At 39.9% G+C, this 19196-nt stretch overlaps 1 long non-coding RNA gene across 1 annotated transcript in view; it reads right to left on the reverse strand.

The window, feature by feature from the left end:
- The window catches only part of LOC139754702 (uncharacterized), a 66131-nt gene extending 49780 nt beyond the window's left edge, over positions 1-16351 (reverse strand). Inside the window, exon 1 of the long non-coding RNA XR_011713929.1 lies at positions 7699-16351. This is a non-coding gene — a long non-coding RNA (uncharacterized lncRNA). The remainder of the gene's footprint in view (positions 1-7698) is intronic.
- Positions 16352-19196: the final 2845 nt, after the last annotated feature.

Here is a 19196-nt window from a genome sequence, read left to right on the forward strand (position 1 = left end):
AAATGATGCAACACTGCTGTCAGATGTTATATTTTTTATTCATTATACTTTGACGCTGTCTCCCGCGTTAGCAAGGTAGCACAAGGAAACAGATGAAAGAATGGCCCAACCCACCCACATACACATGTATATACATAAACACCCACACACGCACATATACATACCTATACACTTCAATGTATACATACATATACATACACGGACATATACATATATAAACATGTACATATTCATACATGCTGCCTTCATCCATTCCACCGCCACCCCACCACACATGAAATGACAGCCCCCTCCCCCTGCATGCGTGCAAGGTAGTGCTAGGAAAAACAACAAAGGCCACATTCGTTCACACTCAGTCTTTAGCTGTCATGTGTAATGCACCGAACCACAGCTCCCTTTCCACATCCAGGCCTATCACATCACAATATCATAGATGTCACTTCATCATACAGTGAGGAAATATATGAAAGAATAGGATACACTAACTGAGGACAACAAAAGACTGAGAGATAATTTTCAACATGAGAAATCAGACTGGAAAGCAAGCACTGAAAGAGTTGTGAACACAAAATGGAAAGAAATTTTCTTGGACAATAACCCTGCAACACACACAAAAGTATAATATGAAAAAATAAAACAATCAGTGAGCTAATGCCAACCAAAATGATAAATAGTACAAAACAGAAGATACCAGGAGACAAAAATCAGTGGATGAATGAAATGAATGAAAAGCATGAAAAAAGAAGAAAAAGTTAGCAATGAGCAAGCAAAAATCCAAAAGTATGATGAAAAAGTGAAGAATGTCTATGCAAAAATAATGAGTGAAAAGAGTTATGCAAAACATGGAAAGGAACTCAAAATTCCTAATTACATATATGATACTGCAAGAAGTCACAGTGGTGCATGTAATCTAGTATATGTGTATAACTAAGAGGAAAATGAAACAAAATGTTCCCAAGTGCACCTTTGTGGAATGATCACATCGTCAGGGGAGATACAAGATGAGATGGAAGACGTAGAACAGTAAATTGATATATAAGGAAGGAAGAGATGTAGCTAAAACGACACTGGTAAACAAGTGTTACTGGATGGAGATGTTCAATTCTGGCAACACTTGTCATAAAATTTTCAGTATGTGGACAGAAAAGAGAACTGTTTACAAATTTTGCCTATGGAAAAGCTATCCAGTTTATATAAACCTTCAGTAATATCAATGTTACAATTCTTTTGTGTATTTGATAACAGAAGATTTGTTGATATTTCTCATGGTAAAGGAGTTACAGTTAATAACTGAATTAGCGTTACTCCAGTCAATACAATGGTCATAATTTTCAAGAATTAAACAAAGCATTTGATTCTTGTCCTGTTCTGATACTATATTTATGTTAATTAATCCTAACATAAAGATCCTTACCAGTCTGCCCAACATAAAACATATTACAGCTTTTACAGGGGTTTCTGTACACACAACCCACAGAATTACCAGGTGAGTTTTTGATTTACACAGCCCACAGAATTACCTGATGAGCTTTTGATTAAGATATTCTTTATAGTATTGTTATTGATGAAGGCTACATTTAAGCAACCTGGGAAGTAATATAAAATTATCACTAAAAGGGAGAACTAAAAGATTCTTGATATCAAGGGGAGGTTTAGGTTTAACTCAATAAAAAAATTTCTTTGCTCACTTAAGGGATTAATCAATGAAAGATCTACGATACTTTAAATGGATCCAATGGAACATATCTTCTCAAACTCATCATCAATAAATTCCAGACTGCATATACGTAATACCTTGAAGGATAATCAACTGGAATGATGACAGTTTAACTGTAATGTCAAGCTGAGTAATAATGAATATAAGAACAAAAACTGGTGGGTTTTCTGTATATGCTAAACTTAAACATGTTTCTATCCCTATGGATCATGCAATCTAAAAATACATGTGTATGAATGTATGTGCATAAATGGGTATGTATGTTTATGTGAGTGGATGGGTCTTTCTTTATCTGTTTCCTAGTGCTACCTTGCTCACATGGGAAACAGCAATCCAGAATGATAAAATAAAATATATAAATCAACTTAAATATAAATATATACCATTGACACTAAATATATATATACATATACCAGTTAGTTCTCTCTACATAAATTATATATTCAATTAGTTCTAATTAGTTCTCACTAAATAAATATATATACCATTGACAGTAAAGTCAGGGGTTAGTGAGAGGACAAGAACAAGGGAAGGAGTAGCACTACTCCTGAAACAGGAGTGGTGGGAGTATGTAATAGAGTGTAAGAGAGTAAACTCTAGATTGATATGGGTAAAACTGAAATTGGATGGAGAGAGATAGGTGATTATTGGTGCATATGCACCTGGGCATGAGAAGAAAGATCATGAGAGGCAAGTGTTTTGGGAGCAGCTGAGTGAGTGTGTTAGTAGTTTTGATGCACGAGACTGGGTTATATTGATGGGTGATTTGAATGCAAAGGTGAGTAATGTGGCAATTGAGAGAATAATTGGTGTACATGGGGTGTTCAGTGTTGTAAATGGAAATGGTGAAGAGCTTGTAGATTTATGTGCTGAAAAAGGACCGGTGATTGGGAATACCTGGTTTAAAAAGAGAGATATACATAATTATACGTATGTAAGTATGAGAGATGGCCAAGGAGCATTATTGGATTATGTATTAATTGATAGGCGTGCGAAAGAGAGACTTTTGGATGTTAATGTGCTGGAGGGATGTCTGATCATTATCTTGTGGAGGCGAAGGTCAAGATTTGTAAAGGTTTTCAGAAAAGAAGAGAGAATGTTGAAGTGAAGAGAGTGGTCAGAGTAAGTGAGCTTGGGAAGGAGACTTGTGTGAGGAAGTACCAGGAGGGGCTGAGTACAGAATGGAAAAAGGACGTAAGAGGAGTGGGGGAGGAATGGGATGTGTTTAGGGAAGCAGTGATGGCTTATGCAAAAGATGCTTGTGGCATGAGAAGCATGGGAGGTGGGCAGATTAGAAAGGGTAGTGGGTGGTGGGATGAAGAAGTAAGATTATTAGTGAAAGAGAAGAGAGAGGTATTTAGATGATTTTTGCAGGGAAATAATGCAAATGACTGGGAGATGTATAAAAGAAAGAGGCAAGAGGTCAAGAGAAAGGTGCAAGAGGTGAAAAAGAGGGCAAATGAGAGTTGGGGTGAGAGAGTATCATCAAATTTTAGGGACAATAAAAAGATGTTTTGGAAGGAGGTAAATAAAGTGCATAAGACAAGGGAACAAATGGGACCTTCAGTGAAGGGGGTTAAAGGGGAGGTGATAACTAGTAGTGGTGATGTGAGAAGGAGATGGAGTGAGTATTTTGAAGGTTTGTTGAATGTGTTTGATGATAGAGTGGCAGATATAGGGTGTTTTGGTCGAGGTGGTGTGCGGGATAGGGAAAATGATTTGGTAAACAGAGAGGAGGTAATAAAAGCTTTGCGGAAGATGAGAGCCGGCAAGGCAGTGGGTTTGGATGGTATTGCAGTGGAATTTATTAAAAAAGGAGTGACTCTATTGTTGACTGGTTGGTAAGGTTATTTAATGTATGTATGACTCATGGTGCAGTGCCTGAGGATTGGAGGAATGCATTCATAGTGCCAATGTACAAAGGCAAAGAGGATAAGAGTGAGTGCTCAAATTACAGAGGTATAAGTTTGTTGAGTATTCCTGGGAAATTATATGGGAGGGTATCGATTGAGAGGGTAAAGGCATGTACAGTACATCAGATTGGGGAAGAGCAGTGTGGTTTCAGAAGTGGTAGAGGATGTGTGGATCAGGTGTTTGCTTTGAAGGATGTATGTGAGAAATACTTAGAAAAGCAAATGGATTTGTATGTAGCATTTATGGATCTGGAGAAGGCATATGATAGAGTTGATAGAGATGCTCTGCGGGAGGTATTAAGAATATATGGTGTGGGGGGAAGTTGTTACAAGCAGTGAAAAGTTTTTATTAAGGATGTAAGGCTTGTGTACCTGTAGGAAGAGAGGAAAGTGATTGGTTCTCAGTGAATGTTGGTTTGTGGCAGGGGTGTGTGATGTCTTCATGGTTGTTTAATTTGTTTATGGATAGGGTTGTTAGGGAGGTGAATGCAAGAGTTTTGGAGAGAGGGGCAAGTATGCAGTCTGTTGTGGATGAGAGAGCTAGGGAAGTGAGTCAGTTGTTGTTTGCTGATGATACAGCGCTGGTGGCTGATTCATGTGAGAAACTGCAGAAGCTGGTGACTGAGTTTGGTAAAGTGTGCGAAAGAAGAAAGCTGAAAGTAAATGTGAATAAGAGCAAGGTTATTAGGTACAGTAGGGTTGAGGGACAAGTCAACTGGGAGGTAAGTTTGAATGGAGAAAAACTGGAGGAAGTGAAGTGTTTTAGATATCTGGTAGTGGATATGGCAGCGGATGGAATCATGGAAGCAGAAGTGAATCATAGGGTGGGGGAGGGGGCGAAAGTTCTGGGAGCACTGAAGAATGTGTGGAAGTCGAGAACATTATCCCGGAAAGCAAAAATGGGTATGTTTGAAGGAATGGTGGTTCCAACAATGTTATGTGGTTGCGAGGCGTGGGCTTTAGATTGAGTCATGTGGAGGAGGGTGGATGTGCTGGTAATGAGACGTTTGAGGACAATATGTGGTGTGAGGTGGTTTGATCGAGTAAGTAATAATAGGGTAAGAGAGATGTGTGGTAATAAAAAGAGTGTGGTTGAGAGAGCAGAAGAGGGTGTTTTGAAATGGTTTGGTCACATGGAGAGAATGAGTGAGGAAAAATTGACCAGGAGGATATATGTGTCAGAGGTGGAGGGAACAAGGAGAAGTGGGAGACCAAATTGGATGTGGAAAGATGGGATGAAAAAGATTTTTGAGTGATCGGAGCCTGAACATGCAGGAGGGTGAAAGGCGTGCAAGGAATAGAGTGAATTGGAACGATGTGGTATACCGGGGTCAACGTGCTGCCATTGGATTGAACCAGGGCATGTGAAGCACCTGGGGTAAACCATGGAAAGTTCTGTGGGGCCTGGATATGGAAAGGGAGCTGTGGTTTCAGTGCATTATACATGAAAGCTAGAGACTGAGTGTGAACAAATGTGGCCTTTGTGGCCTTTTCCTAGCACTACCTCGCACACATGCAGGTGGAGGGGGTTGTTATTTCAAGTGTGGCGGGGTGGCGGTGGGAATGAATAAAGGCAGACAGTATGAATTATGTAAATGTATATATATGTATATGTCTGTGTGTTCCTATGAGTCCACGGGGAAAATGAAAGACGAAAAGTTCCCAAGTACATTTTCGTGTAATAATCACATCATCAGGGGAGACACAAGAGAAATATAACAGTCAGTTGATATACATCGAAGAGGACGAAGCTAGGACGCCATTTGGTAAACATGTGATTGTCCAAAACATGTTTACCAAATGGCGTCCTAGCTTCGTCTCTTTGATGTATATCAACTGACTGTTATATTTCTCTCTTGTGTCTCTCCTGATGATGTGATTATTACAAGAAAGTGCACTTGGAAACTTTTCGTGTTTCATTTTCCCCGTGGACTCATAGGAATATCTTGATCATGTGCAAAATTGTGATCCTTTCCACCATGTCTGTGTGTGTATATATATGTATACATTGAGATGTATAGGTATGTATATTTGCGTGTGTGGACGTGTATGTATATACATGTGTATGTGGGTGGATTGGGCTGGGTTGGGTCACTCTTTCGTCTGTTTCCTTGCCCTACCTCGCTAATGCAGGATACAGCGACAAAGCAAACTAAATAAAATAAATACCATTAACACACATTCTCTCTAGGAGCTCCCTTGAGAGGGTGACCACAGCAAAAAGAGTCTCCATACCTGGTGAACTCCAGTGCCACTTACTAGCCTTTACTGCCTCAATCTTAAAAAGCCACAGGCAGAGGACAACTCTAGCACAGTGTTTCTACCAACTGCTTCTACCCACAATGTCTATCTAATGTTCCTACATGAACAAATAAAAAACTAAACCAAAGACTGTGTTCTTTAAGGTGAGGAAAAAAATTTAAAAATGCAGGATCTTTACTAAACAATGCAACTCAGTTTTCGGCTTAAAATACAAAGAAAAATTAAATGATGAACTTCTTAACCAACTCAACATAAACACCCTTACAGATACTGATATATTGGACAATATATTGATCCACGACTAGACAGAATCCCAACAAATGAAGACAAAAACAGAAATAATGAAACCAATAATGGTACTGATGAACTGATGAGGCATATTCTGCAGACATTCATAATATGGCACAGATAACCACAGTATACAAAGGAGCAGCCACACTAATATTTAAATTGTACAGGCCAGTCAGTTAAACTTCATAAATAATAAAAGTCTTTTCACTAAAAGAGTGATAAAAGGATACATACTAGATGAACTTGTCAAGAACAACTACGTATATATGAAGGCCAACACAGATCTGTACAAGGGAAAAAATATGCAAACCCAATATTCAGCCTAATACAATGACATATATGAAAGTTTAATGAAGGAAAGAAACAGATACAATTTTTCTTGATTTTATGAAGACATTTGACAAATTAAACAACAGAAATTTACCAAAATAACTAAACATAACCTTAAGGGCAAGTCTGGAATATGGGTTATACAGTTTTTGACTATCCTACATGGGGTACCACAGGGAACACTGTTAATCTTAATCCTCTTCATAATAATGATATCAGACTTGACAAAGAAGTAAACAAAATCATAGAAAGGAACATTACTGATGAATCCAGAATAAGCAAAGTGACCATACCAGAATCCGACCAAATTAGATGCAAAAAGATTTAATCACAACATACTAATGGGCAGAAGGGAATCAGATGGAATATAACGATGAGAGAGACTGGGAGACAAATGAAACTAAAATAAACAAAAAGTATAAACGATCAAATATTTGTCAAGATTATCATACATTGACTATCATCACCACTGTCATTTATCCAACATTTGGTCTGCTGAATGTTTTGGCAATATGACAAAACTCAAAAGCCAAAATTACAAATGGCAAATTTCAAATCTTTAAAGTAATCTGTGTCCCAGGTTAAGTTTTAAACAATTAAAATACAAATCATACATAAGGTTCTTGGTGATGATGAATCCAAACAAGCTAACTTTCCATATTTGTAAACTTAACCCCTAAAGGATGACATGAATTTCTAAAATATCCTCAGCAAAAATAGAAAGTACAGTCCAAATAATCAAGGTTCAAAAACCAAAAGCTGAATGCTATGCAATAAAGATCCCTGTCAAAATAGCACATGATTTTCTGAAGTTTGAATTCAAGACATTAGCACTATATTGCCTTGAATTTAGACTCAAAACTTACAAGCTTTTCTCAGTTATTCTGTGATTTTTGCTTTGGTTCTGTCTTCATAACTGTATACTAGGCACACAACCCCCAGCACTTCATCTATGTAATCAACAAAAAATTCAACAAACTATTTCATCTACAATACCCGTGAGAAGCTGAGACAAAAGAGAATTTTTGAAAGAATACAGTAAATGAATGTCTTCAAATGTTTTATGTGGTTTATATTTACATAGTGTACAAATAACATTTAAAAACCAGAAAAATGCTCTGGAAAGAAGGCTAACTAGAAACTATAAGCATATACAATTTGAACATGGGCATTACAGGACTCTACCTGCGTGTGGTTATGCCGTGAGTGAAAAGTCACCTTCAGTTAGGCTGTATCATCAATGGACAAAAAGGAGAATAATCTTTTCAAAGAACTTCTCACTCCAAGGGAGTCCATCTTATCCCTGCTAGTAACTGCAGCACAGTCTTGAACTGCAGGAGTTCCATGAAAGGGATCTTGGGGTTGTATGATTAAAAAGAAATATAAGAATACTGCTTAGTCCCAGTGAATTCAGACTGATGGTCTTCTACCTGTATATCAACCCAATACTCAAACCAATTTTCTCTTGGTTCTGCTTAATTGTGTATATAACACTAAGTTTTAACTATTATGAAAAACACTTAAGAGTTGTTACACTGCCTGAAATTGGTATGAATAACGAACTCTATAAAAAAAACCAATTAAAAGTAAATAATTTTTGTTTCATAAAAACCCAATGATCTCTGTCAATTATCTGGGGAAATTTCTTAAAAGGCCTTTGGCACCTTTACCTATTGATAGTGACAGTACTTAACTAAAGTTTTACAATAATCTACAATAAATGAGGTTCATACTAACAGCAAATTCAGTTTAAAAAGAAAAGATGTCATAAGAAATAGCATTTTCCAACTGCTACTCTTGACTTAATTTCAAGGTGCTATTATAATCTTTTGCTATCTAATTCAGTAATGCCTTACTATCAATGATACAGATTAATTTCTAAGATATCCTACCTTTTAGTTGCAATATATATATATATATATATATATATATATATATATATATATATATATATATATATATATATATATATATATATATATATTTATTTTTTTATTTTGCTTTGTCGCTATCTCACGCGTTTGCGAGGTAGCGCAAGGAAACAAACGAAAGAAATGGCCCAACCCACCCCCCTACAGATGTATATACATACACGTCCACACACGCAAATATACAATACCCATACATCTCAATGTACACATATATATACACACACAGACACATATACACATGCACACAATTCACACTCTCTGCCTCTATTCATTCCCATCGCCACTTCGCCACACATGGAATAACATCCCCCTCCCCCTCATGTGTGCGAGGTAGCACTAGGAAAAGACAACAAAGGCTCCATTCGTTCACACTCAGTCTCTAGCTGTCATACAATAATGCCCGAAACCACAGCTCCCTTTCCACATCCGGGCCCCACAGAACTTTCCATGGTTTACCCCAGACGCTTCACATGCCCTGATTCAATCCATTGACAGCATGTCGAGCCCGATATACCACATCAATCCAATTCACCCTATTCCTTGCCCGCCTTTCACCCTCCTGCATGTTCAGGCCCCGATCACTCAAAATCTTTTTCACTCCATCTTTCCACCTCCAATTTGTTCTCCCACTTCTCCTCGTTCCCTCCACCTCCGACACATATATCCTCTTGGTCAATCTTTCCTCACTCATTCTCTCCATGTGCCCAAACCATTTCAGAACACCCTCTTCTGCTCTCTCAACCACGCTCTTTTTATTTCCACATATCTCTCTTACCCTTACATTACTTACTCGATCAAACCACCTCACACCACACATTGTCCTCAAACATCTCATTTCCAGCACATCCACCCTCCTGCGCACAACTCTATCCATAGGCCACGCCTCGCAACCATACAACATTGTTGGAACCACTATTCCTTCAAACATACCCATTTTTGCTTTCCGAGATAATGTTCTCGACTTCCACACATTCTTCAAGGCTCCCAGGATTTTCGCCCCCTCCCCCACCCTATGATTCACTTCCGCTTCCATGGTTCCATACGCTGCCAGATCCACTCCCAGATATCTAAAACACTTTACTTCCTCCAGTTTTTCTCCATTCAAACTTACCTCCCAATTGACTTGACCCTCAACCCTACTGTACCTAATAACCTTGCTCTTATTCACATTTACTCTTAACTTTCTTCTTTCACACACTTTACCAAACTCTGCAGTTTCTCACACGAATCAGCCACCAGCGCTGTATCATCAGCGAACAACAACTGACTCACTTCCCAAGCTCTCTCATCCACAACAGACTTCATACTTGCCCCTCTTTCCAAAACTCTTGCATTCACCTCCCTAACAAACCCATCCATAAACAAATTAAACAACCATGGAGACATTACACACCCCTGCCACAAACGTACAATCACTGAGAACCAATCACTTTCCTCTCTTCCTACACATACACATGCCTTACATCCTCGATAAAAACTTTTCACTGCTTCTAACAACTTGCCTCCCACACCATATATTCTTAATACCTTCCACAGAGCATCTCTATCAACTCTATCATATACCTTCTCCAGATCCATAAATGCTACATACAAATCCATTTGCTTTTCTAAGTATTTCTCACATACATTCTTCTAAGCAAACACCTGATCCACACATCCTCTACCACTTCTGAAACCACACTGCTCTTCCCCAATCTGATGCTCTGTACATGCCTTCACCCTCTCAATCAATACCCTCCCATATAATTTAACAGGAATACTCAACAAACTTATACCTCTGTAATTTGAGCACTCACTCTAATCCCCTTTGCCTTTGTACAATGGCACTATGCATGCATTCCGCCAATCCTCAGGCACCTCACCATGAATCATACATACATTAAATAACCTTACCAACCAGTCAACAATACAGTCACCCCCTTTTTTTTTAAATTCCACTGCAATACCATCCAAATCTGCTGCCTTGCCGGCTTTCATCTTCTGCAAAGCTTTTACTACCTCTTCTCTGTTTACCAAATCATTTTCCCTAACTCTCTCACTTTGCACACCACCTCGACCAAAACACCCTATATCTGCCACTCTATCATCAAACACATTCAAAAAACCTTCAAAATTCTCACTCCATCTCCTTCTCACATCACCACTACTTGTTATCACCTCCCCATTAGCCCCCTTCACTGAAGTTCCCATTTGCTCCCTTGTCTTATGCACTTCATTTACCTCCTTCCAGAACATCTTTTTTATTTTTATTTATTCTATTTTGCTTTGTCGCTGTCTCCCGCGTTTGCGAGGTAGCACAAGGAAACAAACGAAAGAAATGGCCCAACCCACCCCCATACACATGTATATACACACACGTCCGCACACGCAAATACACATACTTATACATCTCAATGTACACATATATATACACACAGACACATACATATATACCCATGCACACAATGCACACTGTCTGCCTCTATTCATTCCCATCACCACCTCGCCACACATGGAATACCATCCCCCTCCCCCCTCATGTGTGCGGGGTAGCGCTAGGAAAAGACAACAAAGGCCTCATTCGTTCACACTCAGTCTCCAGCTGTCATGCAATAATGCCCGAAACCACAGCTCCCCTTCCACACCAGGCCCCAAACAGCTTTCCATGGTTTACCCCAGACGCTTCACATGCCCTGATTCAATCCACTGACAGCACGTCAACCCCGGTATACCACATCGATCCACTTCACTCTATTCCTTGCACGCCTTTCACCGTCTTGCATGTTCAGGCCCCGATCACACAAAATCTTTTTCACTCCATCTTTCCACCTCCAATTTGGTCTCCCACTTCTCCTCGTTCCCTCCACCTCCGACACATATATCCTCTTGGTCAATCTTTCCTCGCTCATTCTCTCCATGCGCCCAAACCATTTCAAAACACCCTCTCCTGCTCTCTCAACCACACTCTTTTTATTTCCACACATCTCTCTTACCCTTACATTACTTACTCGATCAAACCACCTCACACCACACATTGTCCTCAAACATCTCATTTCCAGCTCATTCACCCTCCTGCACACAACTCTATCCATAGCCCACGCCTCGCAACCATACAACATTGTTGGAACCACTATTCCTTCAAACATACCCATTGATGCTTTCCGAGATAATGTTCTCGACTTCCACACATTCTTCAAGGCTCCCAGGATTTTCACCCCCTCCCCCACCCTATGATTCACTTCCGCTTCCATGGTTCCATCCGCGGCCAGATCCACTCCCAGATATCTAAAACACTTTACTTCCTCCAGTTTTTCTCCATTCAAACTTACCTCCCAATTGACTTGACCCTCAATCCTACTGTACCTAATAACCTTGCTCTTATTCACATTTACTCTTAACTTTCTTCTTTCACACACTTTACCAAACTCAGTCACCAGCTTCTGCAGTTTCTCACATGAATCAGCCACCAGCGCTGTATCATCAGCAAACAACAACTGACTCCCTTCCCAAGCTCTCTCATCCACAACAGACTTCATTCTTGCCCCTCTTTCCAAAACTCTTGCATTCACCTCCCTAACAACCCCATCCATAAACAAATTAAACAACCATGGAGACATCACACACCCCTGCCGCAAACTTACATTCACTGAGAACCAATCACTTTCCTCTCTTCCTACACGTACACATGCCTTACATCCTCAATAAAAACTCTTCACTGCTTCTAACAACTTGCCTCCCACACCATATATTCTTAATACCTTCCACAGAGCATCTTTATCAACTCTATCATATGCCTTCTCCAGATCCATAAATGCTACATACAAATCCATTTGCTTTTCTAAGTACTTCTCACATACATTCTTCTAAGCAAACACCTGATCCACACATCCTCTACCACTTCTGAAACCACACTGCTCTTCCCCAATCTGATGCTCTGTACATGCCTTCACCCTCTCAATCAATACCCTCCCATATAATTTACCAGGAATACTCAACAAACTTATACCTCTGTAGTTTGAGCACTCACTCTTATCCCCTTTGCCTTTGTACAATGGCACTATGCATGCATTCTGCCAATCCTCAGGCACCTCACCATGAGGTATACATACACTAAATAACCTTACCAACCAGTCGACAATACAGTCACCCCCTTTTTTAATAAATTCCACTGCAATACCATCCAAACCTGCTGCCTTGCCGGCTTTCATCTTCCACAAAGCTTTTACTACCTCTTCTCTGTTTACCAAATCATTTTCCCCAACCCTCTCACTTTGCACACCACCTCGACCAAGACACCCTATATCTGCCACTCTATCATCAAAACATTCAACAAACCTTCAAAATACTCACTCCATCTCCTTCTCACATCACCACTACTTGTTATCACCTCCCCATTAGCGCCCTTTACTGAAGTTCCCATTTGCTCCCTTGTCTTACGCACTTTATTTACCTCCTTCCAGAACATCTTTTTATTCTCCCTAAAATTTAATGATACTCTCTCACCCCAACTCTCATTTGCCCTCTTTTTCACCTCTCGCACCTTTCTCTTGACCTCCTGTCTCTTTCTTTTATACATCTCCCACTCAATTTCATTTTTTCCCTACAAAAATCGTCCAAATGCCTCTCTCTTCTCTTTCACTAATAATGTTAGTTCTTCATCCCACCACTCACTACCTTTTCTAATCAACCCACCTCCCACGCTTGTCATGCCACAAGCATCTTTCGCGCAAGCCATCATTGCTTCCCTAAATACATCCCATTCCTCCCCCACTCCCCTTACCTCCTTTGTTCTCACCTTTTTCCATTCTGTACTCAGTCTCTCCTCGTACTTCCTCAAAAAAGTCTCCTTCTCAAGCTCACTTACTCTCACCACCCTCTTCACCCCGCATTAGTGAGGTAGCGCAAGAAAACAGACGAAAGAATGGCCCAACCCACCCACATACACATGTATATATATACACATCTACACACGCAAATATACATACCTATACATCTCAACGTATACATATATACACACACACAGACATATACATATATACACATGCACATTATTCATACTGTCTGCCTTTATTCACTCCCATCACCACCCCGCCATACATGAAAATAACCACCCCCTTCCCCTTTCTAATCAACCCACCTCCCACACTTCTCATGCCACAAGCATCTTTTGCGCAAGCCATCATTGCTTCCCTAAATACATCCCATTCCTCCCCCACTCCCCTTACCTCCTTTGTTCTCACCTTTTTCCATTCTGTACTCAGTCTCTCCTCGTACTTCCTCAAAAAAGTCTCCTTCTCAAGCTCACTTACTCTCACCACCCTCTTCACCCCGCATTAGTGAGGTAGCGCAAGAAAACAGACGAAAGAATGGCCCAACCCACCCACATACACATGTATATATATACACATCTACACACGCAAATATACATACCTATACATCTCAACGTATACATATATACACACACACAGACATATATACACATGCACATTATTCATACTGTCTGCCTTTATTCATTCCCATCACCACCCCGCCATACATGAAAATAACCACCCCCTTCCCCCAAATGTGCATGAGGTAGCACTAGGAAAAGACAACAAAGGCCACTTTCCTTCACATTCAGTCTCTAGCTGTCATGTAATAATGCACCGAAACCACAGCTCCCTTTCCATATCCAGGCCCCACAGAACTTTCCATGGTTTACCCCAGACGCTTCACATTCCCTGGTTCAATCCATTGACAGCACGCTGACCCCGGTATACCACATCGTTCCAATTCACTCTATTCCTTGCACGCCTTTCATCCTCCTGCATGTTCAGGCCCTGATCACTCAAAATCTTTTTCACTCCATCTTTCCACCTTTATACTTTGTTGCTGTCTCCCACATTAGCGAGGTAGCATAAGGAAATACATGAAAGAATGGTCCAACCAACCCACATACACATGTATATACATAAACGCCAACACCCGCACATATAAATACCTATACATTTCAATATATGCATAAATATACATACACAGACATATACACATATCGACATGTACATATAAATACTTGCTGCCTTCATACATTCCCGCCGCCAACCCACCACACATGGAAAAAGGCACCCCCTCTTAACGTGTGTGCACGAGGTAGTGCTACGAAAAGACAACAAAGGCCACATTCGTTCACACTCAGCCTCTAGCTGTCATGTGTAATGCACCGAAACCACAGCTCCCTTTCCACATCCAGGCACCACAAAACTTTCCATGGTTAAACCCAGACACTTCACATGCGCTGGTTCAATCCACTGACAGCACATTGACCCTGGTATACCAAATCGTTTGATTTCACTTTATTCTTTGCACGCCTTTCACTTTCCTGTATGTTCAGGCCCCGATCGCTCAAAATCTTTTCACTCTATCCTTCCACCTCCAATTTGGTCTCCCACTTCTCATTCTCTCCACCTGTGACACATATATCCTTTGTCAATCTTTCCTCAACTTATTCTCTCCATGTGCTCTCTCAACCACACTCTTTTATTACCACACATATCTCTTACCCTTTCATTGCTTACTCGATCAAACCACCTCACACCACATATTGTCCTCAAACATCGTATTTCCAACACATCCACCATCCTCCCCACAACCCTATCCATAGCCCATGCCTCACAACCATATAACATTCTTGGAACCACTATTCCTTCAAACATACCCATTTTTGCTCTCCGAGATAGCGTTCTCGCCTTCCACACATTCTTCAACGCTCCTGGAACTTTCGCCCCCTCCCCCACCCTATGATTCACATCCGCTTCCATGGTTCCATCCGCTGCCAAATCCACTCCCAGATATCTAAAACACTTCACTTCCTCCAGTTTTTCTCCATTCAGACTTACCTCCCAATTGACTTGACCCTCAATCCTACTGTACCTAATAACCTTGCTCCTATTCACATTTACTCTCAGATTTCTTCTTTCACACACTTTACCAAACTCAGTCACAAGCTTCTGCAGTTTCTCACATGAATCAGCCACCAGCGCTGTATCATCAGCGAACAACAACTGACTCACTTCCCAAGCTCTCTCATCCACAACAGACTGCATACTTACCCCTCTTTTCCAAAACTCTTGCATTCACCTCCCTAACAACCCCATCCATAAACAAATTAAACAACCATAGCGACATCATACACCCCTGCCGCAAACCTACATTCATTGAGAACCAATCACTCTCCTCTCTTCCTAAATGCACACATGCCTTACATCCTTGACAAAAACTTTTCACCGCTTCTAACAACTTACCTCCCACACCATATATTCTTAATACTTCCACAGAGCATCTCTATCAATTCTATCATATGCCTTCTCCAGATCCATAAATGCTAAATACAAATCCATTTGCTTTTCTAAGTATTTCTCACATACATTCTTCAAACCAAACACCTGATCCACACATCCTCTACCACTTCTGAAACCACACTGCTCTTCCCCAATCTGATGCTCTGTAAATGCCTTCACCCTCTTAATCAATACCCTCCCATATAATTTCCCCGGAACACTCAACAAACTTATACCTCTGGAATTTGAGCACTCATCTTTATCCCCTTTGCCTTTGTACAATGGCACTATGCAAGCGTTCTGCCAGTCCTCAGGCACCTCACCATGAATCATACATACATTAAATACACCAACCAGTCAACAATAGAATGACCCCCTTTTTTTAATAAATTCCACTGCAAGTTGTTGTTCGCTGATGATACAGCGCTGGTGGCTGATTCATGTGAGAAACTGCAGAAGCTGGTGACTGAGTTTGGTAAAGTGTGTGAAAGAAGAAAGTTGAGAGTAAATGTGAATAAGAGCAAGGTTATTAGGTACAGTATGGTTGAGGGACAAGTCAATTGGGAGGTTAGTTTGAATGGAGAGAAACTGGAGGAAGTGAAGTGTTTTAGATATCTGGGAGTGGATTTGGCAGTGGATGGAACTATGGAAGTGGAAGTGAATCATAGGGTGGGGGAGGGGGCGAAAGTTCTGGGAGCATTGAAGAATGTGTGGAAGTTGAGAACATTATCTCGGAAAGCAAAAATGGGTATGTTTGAAGGAATAGTGGTTCCAACAATGTTATATGGTTGCAAGGCGTGGGCTATAAATAGAGTTGTGCGGAGGAGGGTGGATGTGCTGGAAATGAGATGTTTGAGGACAATATATGGTGTGAGGTGGTTTGATAGAATAAGTAATAATAGGGAAAGAGATATGTGATGGTAATACAGAGAGTGTGGTTGAGAGAGCAGAAGAGGGTGTTTTGAAATGGTTTGGTCACATGGAGAGAATGAGTGAGGAAAGATTGACCAAGAGGATATATGTGTCAAAGGTGGAGGGAACGAGGAGAAGTGGGAGACCAAATTGGAGGTGGAAAGATGGAGTGAAAAAGATTTTGAGTGATCGGGGCCTGAACATGCAGGAGGGTGAAAGGCGTCCAAGGAATAGAGTGAATTGGAATGATGTGATATACCGGGGTCGACGTGCTGTCAATGGATTGAACCAGGGCATGTGAAACATCTGGGGTAAACCATGGAAAGTTCTGTGAGGCCTGGATGTGAAAAGGGAGCTGTGGTTTCGGTGCATTATTACATGACAGCTAGAGACTGAGTGTGAACGAATGTGGCCTTTGTTGTCTTTTCCTAGCGCTACCTCACGCACATGAGGGAGGAGGTGGTTGTTATTTCATGCGTGGCAGGGTGGCTATGGGAATGAATAAAGGCAGACAGTATGAATCATGTACATGTGTATATATGTATATGTCTGTATGTGTATATATATGTATATATTGAGATGTATAGGTATGTATATTTGCGTGTGTGGACGTGTATGTATATACATGTGTATGTGGATGGGTTGGACCATTCTTTCTTCTGTTTCCTTGCGCTACCTCGCTAACGCGGGAGACAGCGACAAAGCAAATTAAAGAAACATAAATAATATAATCATAGAAAAGTATAAAAGTATTCATAATTGAAAAAAATAAAACTTTGAATGATAATCAAAATATAATAAACTAATGAAAACTGAACCAGAAACAATGTTTAGGAATTCAAAGGCAAAGAAACTACCTAGTAAGTAAATGAGGAATAAGACTGGCACAGCACATGTAAACATGATGCAGATAATTAAACTGACATCGTCTGAAAGCTTGAAGCATCATAAGGTTATATAAATATGATATGATGGAATATGGAATTAGCTACTTTCAGGATATTAACACATTTTTTCATTTCAATGGAGCTTCTGGACATCAAACAAGCTAAAATACCTCTAAAAATTGAGGACAGTAAATGTGTAGAGATGTTTCAGGATATCAGTATTGAGTATAGATTTAATCTCCATTTATACAATGGATATAAGCACTTAGGGTACTCTACTACAGAAGTAACAATGTATAAAACTACTACAATGAAGTTCTCTAAATAAGTATAAAACTGACATAATACTCAAACTGACTGCCTACAAATCTTAGTATTGGTCTTATAAAAATCCTAAAGATTAAACTTGAGCTTAAGCTGTGCCAAAGTCCACTCTGTGACATTTAACTCTGCTAGATCCTGTGGCCGTTCAGATAAAGCTAGTTGGAGCTTCTCCAGAAGTCGACCCCATGCCCATCGCTCCTCTCCACACACTAATGTCACACTCAAGGTAAATCTAAAAAAGAACCAAAGGAAAAATCCAGTAACTCCAGAGTCATTTCCTTTTGCACCTTAAAATAAAGAGAAAAATTCTGTGAAGATTATTTAGAAAAAGATTTACACAATTTAGAAATAGACTGACACAATTAATTAACATTTGCAAAATTAACGTTCTTGCATTCTTACACAAATTCACACATACAAATACCTCCCAAATCTGTAAACTCAAACTTGCACCCATTCTTATGTTAAGCAATCCTAGTCTCATCAGTGATAAGCATAATACAAAAGTGCTTCCTCCTAAACCCAAACATTACCCAACATTCCAGGTTGTGGGCAATTTGTTTGAGTAGTATGAATAATGGTACATTACTTTTCTCATAAAAAACAGAATAAATCCTACACAACCAAAAATTGGAGGGAAAAGTTTCTTCTCCTAGATCCTAGAGTAAGTCCCAATCCTGACACCTTTACACATCAATTAGTTTAAGTGTATAGACATTCTGTAAAAACTCCTATTTATCATCTTACGTTTCTAAATACCACGCTGAAAGAATCTCTGAAAAATTCTTGGCCTCCCTTTTGTTTGTTAGTGAGTGTGTGTGTGTGTGTGTGTGTGTGTGTATGTGAGTGTGTGTCCATCTAATTACCTGACTGTACTGCTCGGGTCAGGAGTTTTACACTCATAGGTCCTCCTCTATTCAAATTATTATATAACCTCTTAGGTTTATATAGGCTCTCTACATTAACTAAGACATGTACATCAATTAAACCCTCAAATGCCACATTACTCACCTTTGCATTTAAATCAGCCATCACCAAAACCCAGTCTCATCCATCAAAGCTGCTAACACACTCCCTCAACTGCTCACAAAGCACTTGCCTCTAATGATCTTTCTTCTCATGACCAGATGCATAAGCATCAATAATCACCCATCTCTCTCCATCCACTTTCAGTTTTACCCACATCAATCTATGTGTATGTTGTATATGTATATGCATTTATATGTATGTGTATGTGCTTCTATGTATATGTATGTATATGAGAGGATGGGTCTCCCTCCATTTCTTTTCTGGCACTACTTCACTAACATGGGAACAACGAACAATTATAATGA

Source organism: Panulirus ornatus, chromosome 17, assembly GCF_036320965.1.
Source record: "Panulirus ornatus isolate Po-2019 chromosome 17, ASM3632096v1, whole genome shotgun sequence".
Taxonomy (NCBI): domain Eukaryota; kingdom Metazoa; phylum Arthropoda; class Malacostraca; order Decapoda; family Palinuridae; genus Panulirus; species Panulirus ornatus.